Source organism: Eublepharis macularius, chromosome 2 (assembly GCF_028583425.1).
Source record: "Eublepharis macularius isolate TG4126 chromosome 2, MPM_Emac_v1.0, whole genome shotgun sequence".
Taxonomy (NCBI): domain Eukaryota; kingdom Metazoa; phylum Chordata; class Lepidosauria; order Squamata; family Eublepharidae; genus Eublepharis; species Eublepharis macularius.
Window position 1 is genome coordinate 222,233,802 of NC_072791.1, and position 6,000 is coordinate 222,239,801.

A 6,000-nucleotide genomic window follows, 5' to 3' on the forward strand; every position below is an offset into this window, starting at 1 on the left:
TCTAAATTACCTCAGCTTGGCCTCCCCTCAAGGTACGACTGGGGCTCGTGCCTCAGGAAAGAGCAGAGGCGTTATAAAAATGACACAGGCCGGAGAACTCTGAAGGAGGCCTTCCATTTGCTGTCTAGCGGGCACCTCTGAAGAATGCAACTGTGAATTACGTATCAAAGATGTTTCTGGTTTGAACAATAGATGCTTATTTTAATTATTCCTGAGTTTTCTCAGCCTTATATACATGGGGATTTTCTTGACAAGAATAAAACTGCTTTCTTTGGAGGACACTGAAGAGAAAGGCCTTTCCATATGTTTTAAAGGTTAATAATTAAGTGGTGTTATCAAACTGTTTTTTAAAAGAAAAAAATATCTTTTATACTCATATATTTGTAGGGAAGTAACAATGTATTAGTGAATACCGTTCAATTAATTGGCTTCCTTTATTTTATTAAATGTTTTCGTTAATTCCTTTTATTGACAGCTTGTAGTTCAACTCCGAGTGTTCAAAGGGAGAGAGTCAGCAGATATGAATGAATGAAACGAAGAACCGAATTTTCGAAGGGACGGGGAAAGCATCAGAGGAGATCTGAAGATGGAGAATTTGCATCATCAAAGGCAATTACATAGAAGCTTTGCTATCAGCGGCATTTCCATTGATCGTGCCACTCAGAGGTTTATGTGTCTCCTATTGCCATCTGTGCCCTGCTGCCTTTTTCCTACAGGGGCAAACATAATGCCCTCTGTCTCTGTAGCCCATCCTTACCATCCTGAAGTTTCCAGGTCTCTCTCTCTGATTGTACTGCTGTTTTCTTTGCCTTCTAGGGAGTTCCCAATGCAATCCAACGTAGCCACCTCAAAATGCTATCTGCCTATGGAAATCCCCTCAGATTAAAAATCCGAGGGAGCCAGTTTGGTGTAGTGGTTGTGAGCAGCAAGACTGTAATCTGGAGAGCTGGGTTTGATTCCCCACTCCTCCACTTGAAGCCAGCTGGGGGACCTTGGGCTAGTCATGGTTCTCTGGAGCTCTCTCAGCCCCACCCACCTCGCAGAGTGTTTTGTAGTGGGGATAATAATGGCATACTTTGTAAACTGCTCTGAGTGGGCATTAAATTGTCCTGAAGGGTGGTGTATAAAGCGAATGTTATTATTTTCTTCTTGTTCTTCTCGGTACTATAGGTACTATACTATTATACTACAAAACAAACTCAACCCCCTTCCCCCAAAATACAAAACGTTACATACCCATAAATATTATAACTGGATTTAAAGTAGTTAAATACTGTAGCAAAGCACGGGCATCAAGCTAGTGCTGTGTGTGTGTGTATGTGTGTACACATGAGCCAGTTTGGTGTAGTGGTTAGGAGCTCGGGACTCTAATCTGGAGAGCCGGGTTTGATTCCCCGCTCCTCCACTTGAAGCCAGCTGGGTGACCTTGGGCTAGTCACGGCTCTCTGGAGCTCTCTCAGTCCCACCCACCTCACAGGGTGCTTTGTTGTAGGGATAATAGTAACATACTTTGTAAACCACTCTGAGTGGACATTAAGTTGTCCTGAAGGGTGGTGTATAAATCAAATGTTATTATTATTAAATATCTTCCTTTTTTAAAAAAAAAATTATTGGTGAGTACATAATTAATACACACATTCCCCATCTTACCTAAATTATATCAACCCCCACCCTTTCCCTCCCCCCTCCTTGTAGACTTCCAACAGCTTTCCAACCCTTAACCTATCTTATTACTTAACTTATTTTCAGTTATATTCTTCTAAATCATATATATATTATATCTCTTACTTTAAGCATATTCAAATTCTTTTTGAATATACTACATCAAATCCACTAATATCTCCATTCTCTACCTCACTATTTAAACTATATATTTTTACTAAAGTCTCCTTAATAATAATACTAGCTTAGATTAATTAATAGCTAAATTTTCCCATTAATGGTAAAGTTACTTCTCTCTTCTGTTTATAAAATCACAAATTAGTAGTTCTCAAACTGCCACAATCCTCCTTTCACATCCCATTTTTTTTCTAAGTATTGTTTCAATTTCCCCCAATCTGCAATATATTCTCCTGGATCAAGATCTTTCAGGTTTCTTGTCATTTTGTCCATTTCTGCCATGTACAGCAATTTGTATATCCAATCTTCTGTAGTTGGTATTTCTTGCACCTTCCATTTCTGCGCGTATAAAAGTCTTGCTGCTGTAGTCATATAAAATAACAATGTTCTGTACTGCATTGGGACATCTTCCATACCCAAGTTCAGTAGCAACAATTCTGGGTTCTTATTTATTTGGGTTTGCAGAACCTCATTAATTACTTCAATTATATCTCCCCAGTATTGCTTAGCTACGTCACAAGTCCACCACATATGATATAGTGATCCTTCATGCTTTTTACATTTCCAGCATTTATCTGACATATTAGTATTTCCTAGCGCAATTTTCTTTGGTGTTAAATACCACCTATACATCATTTTATATACATTCTCCTTTGATATTGGTACAAGTTGAAATCTTCCATGTATTTTTCCACAAATGCTCCCAAGATTCCATTGTTATCTCTTTATGAAAATTTATTGCCCATTTCACCATCTGGACTTTGACTGTCTCATCTTCCGTATGCCATTTTAGAAGTATTTTATAAATTTTCGAAATTTCTTTTTTACCTTCTTATAAAATCACTTCTTCCAGTTCCGAGTTTTTCAGTCTTATTCCTCCCTTTAAGCAGTCCGAGTTGTAAACATCTCTAATTTGCCTGTATTGGAACCATCCATAATGAGAAGATAACTCTTCTTTCGTTTTAATTTTTAACATTTTATATTCCGTCAACATTATCTCTTTATAAGTTAAACATTGTTGTTCATTATAGACAGCTCTTGGATCTATTACTTCATATGGTACCACCCATGAGGGGATACCATCTTTCATATTATTAAATGTCTTCCTCATTTTGTGGTAACTGAGTAAAAAGTAGCTTTCTAGATGTTACAGAATCCATTTTTGTGATATTACCAACCCTTTATTTTAATTACTATAAAACTAGGGAACCCCCCCCCCCATATATGCATACTCCCCCCCCCAGCTTTCTGAAGTATGACAGGGAGGATTCCTAGAGTTATAGACACAAACCTGGAGAAACTCTTTCAAAATGAAAGGAAAACAAAGCAGTTACACCCAGAAATGTGTTTCCAGATGAAACCTATGGAAACAGAAACAAATGTAATAACAAAAAATGAATGCAAATAAGAATAACCAAGAAATTAAACAGTAAAAAATTAAAACAAAGAGAAAATTAAATGAAAAAAGAATTAAAACCAAGAGGAAAAATACAAGGGCAAGAGATCCAGGATAAACAACAGAAAGCGTTTCTCTTCGCTCAAACAGTAACTTGTAGAATCCGCTAAAAAGGGTATAGTGAGGGCTACTAGCTTAGTTGCCTTTAAAATGGAGTTAGAATGATTTATGGGGGGCAGGTAGGGTTGCCAACCTCCAGGTAGGACCTGGATATCTCCCTGAATTACAACTAGAGTTGTTTGGTCCCCTTGTCCTCCCAGTGGAAGGGTGGACCCGGCACTCGCCTTCGTGCTGCCACGAGAGTGCTCCTTGTTCACTTTGCTTGAGAGTGCACTTTGCACGTGCGCACACCCATGCCTGCAGGATGATGTCACTCCTGGACACTCCTGGGTCCTGGAAGTGGACCCAAATGGACCCGCTGCAAAGTGAGGGGGCACTTTCAGGGTGGCACGAGTGACGTCATCGAGCCACCCTGGAAGCGCACCCAGGGGGCCTGTTCCATCTTTCCCCTCCCGCCGGCCAGGTTGGTGGGGGGGGGGAGAAGGTGGGAGGGGGGGGACTTGAGATTCCTAATTACTGGGAGATCTGGGATCCTTAATTGCAACTGATCTCCAGACTGCAGAGACTGGTTCCCCTGGAGAAAACGGCTGCTTTGGAGACGGTATTCTGTGGCATTAAACATTGCTGAGGTTTTTCTCCTCCTCAAACCTGCCCTCCCCCACCCCCAAAAAAATCTCTAGGGATTTCCCAACCTGGAGTTGGCAACGTTAGGAACAGGTCCATCCATGGCTATTATCTGTGATGTCTAAATGGAGCCTGCTTTGGATCCCTCTTCAGGGAGGGCCAACCGAGGGAGCCTTGGGCCACCATGCCCTGCTTGCAGGAAAGATAGCCCGTTGGCTTGCTCCAACACAACTACTCTTGTGTTGCAACGCAGCCGCTATTAAGAAAATAAGAAATGACTAGATAGCCGAAATGTCAAGAAAGTCCACGACAGGGATTAGAAATATTTGCTTGGGTTCAACTGTAAATAGTAAAGTAGCTATGGTTACCATCGAAACGATTCGCAGTGTGGGAGTCTAGAACCAGCCCTTATATGCAGATCAGCCCGATTTCATCCCGCAAAATAGTATATTGCTAGTGATTAATTAGGTTACATGAATTAAAAGAATTGCAAGAAAGAGGTCCTTGTTATTAGTAACATTACTAATTGGACATCTTCGCTTATAATTTGTTTTGCTCTATGTGTCCGCATGTAATGTGTTATCCGTTTATATTTCTCCCTTCCTTCACTTCGTGTCATGAAGCTGGATAAGCAAAGAACACTATTTATGAGCTAAACTTTTAGGTCAAAGCAGAGTTCCTGCAAGTGCCTAAATCGTTTGCTGTGGTTAACATAATATAATTAACATGGACTAATTTTAATTAATTAACATAACCCAGATAAGCTGTGTAAACATATAGGAACTTTTAAGCAGAGTACAAATAAAGGACTCTGTTTTTTCTGTTGAGTTTTAAAACAGAACTCTAATTGTTTTAACACATGCTATTGCTAACTTCCAGTTTTTAAGAAACTGGTTCTAATAGATTCAGGCAGGTAGATGCGTTGTCAGACTGTGGCTTATTAAAAGTTGCAATCCAGACTATCTCTTGCAATTAGACATGAGTCCATTGGTTTCAAAAGACTTTACTGAATATAAGCAACCATTATAGTCCACTGGCCAAAATTCAATATCTTGGCTGGTACATGGATGTTGTTACGAATGACAGGCAAAGGTTAAGGTACAGAATAGCATAGCCCAGCAAGTCCCATCCTCCCCCCACAGTTCTCAAAACACGCGGCTTGAAGCTGAGAGAATGAAACTTTCCCAAGGCTGGAAGGGCTGTAATCAAAACATTCCTCTTCTTTGAGATAAGTGCTGCTGGACTGCTTGTCACCTGGAAAAGAAGAGCTTGAAACACTGGCAGGATTAAAATGGAGTCTCTCTGGTCAGAACACACAAGGAACTTATGTCAGACCTGACATTTCTGCCCCATCTAAAATGTCCTTCCCCCTGGTTTGAGAGGGTAGAGATTGTGAAAGGATTTAATTAATCTAGGGGCATGAACATGAACATCCTCCACCCACTCATCAAACCCAGAATCAAAGTCCTTCCACCTGATGAGGTAAAAGAGTCTATTACGCTTGATTTTAGAGTCCAAAATTTGCTGTACTTCATAATGGACTTGATCATCAATCAGAGTTGGTCTGCAGTACAAGAACAAGATTGGAGTCCACACACATATGGAACTCAGTGGGTTGGTAGCACACAGGGCAACTACCACCTGGAGGTGGTGCCCCTGGTATCACACACATGCACGTGCACAATGCATGCATGTGCTTCCCGGACCGTGCTATGATGTCACTTCTGGGAAGTGATGTCATTGCACAGCGGACATTGCTACTGTGCTTTCTAGAGTTCTTCAGTGTGTACTTGGTTTATTTTTTTTCATTCCCTCACGTGTAGTTCTCTATCATTTGTGTTGTCTGTTTTCTTGTGAGGGTGCCTCTTTGTTTGTTTGTATTGCACAGGGCACAGCTACCCCCAGGAGCATTCCCATTTCCTGGAGATGCTGGAATGCCGTTCCACTGCATTCCAGCTGAAAAAAGCCCTGTATATACATATGTAGGTAGAGGGAAAAGGAGAAAGTAGAACAAGAGCTGT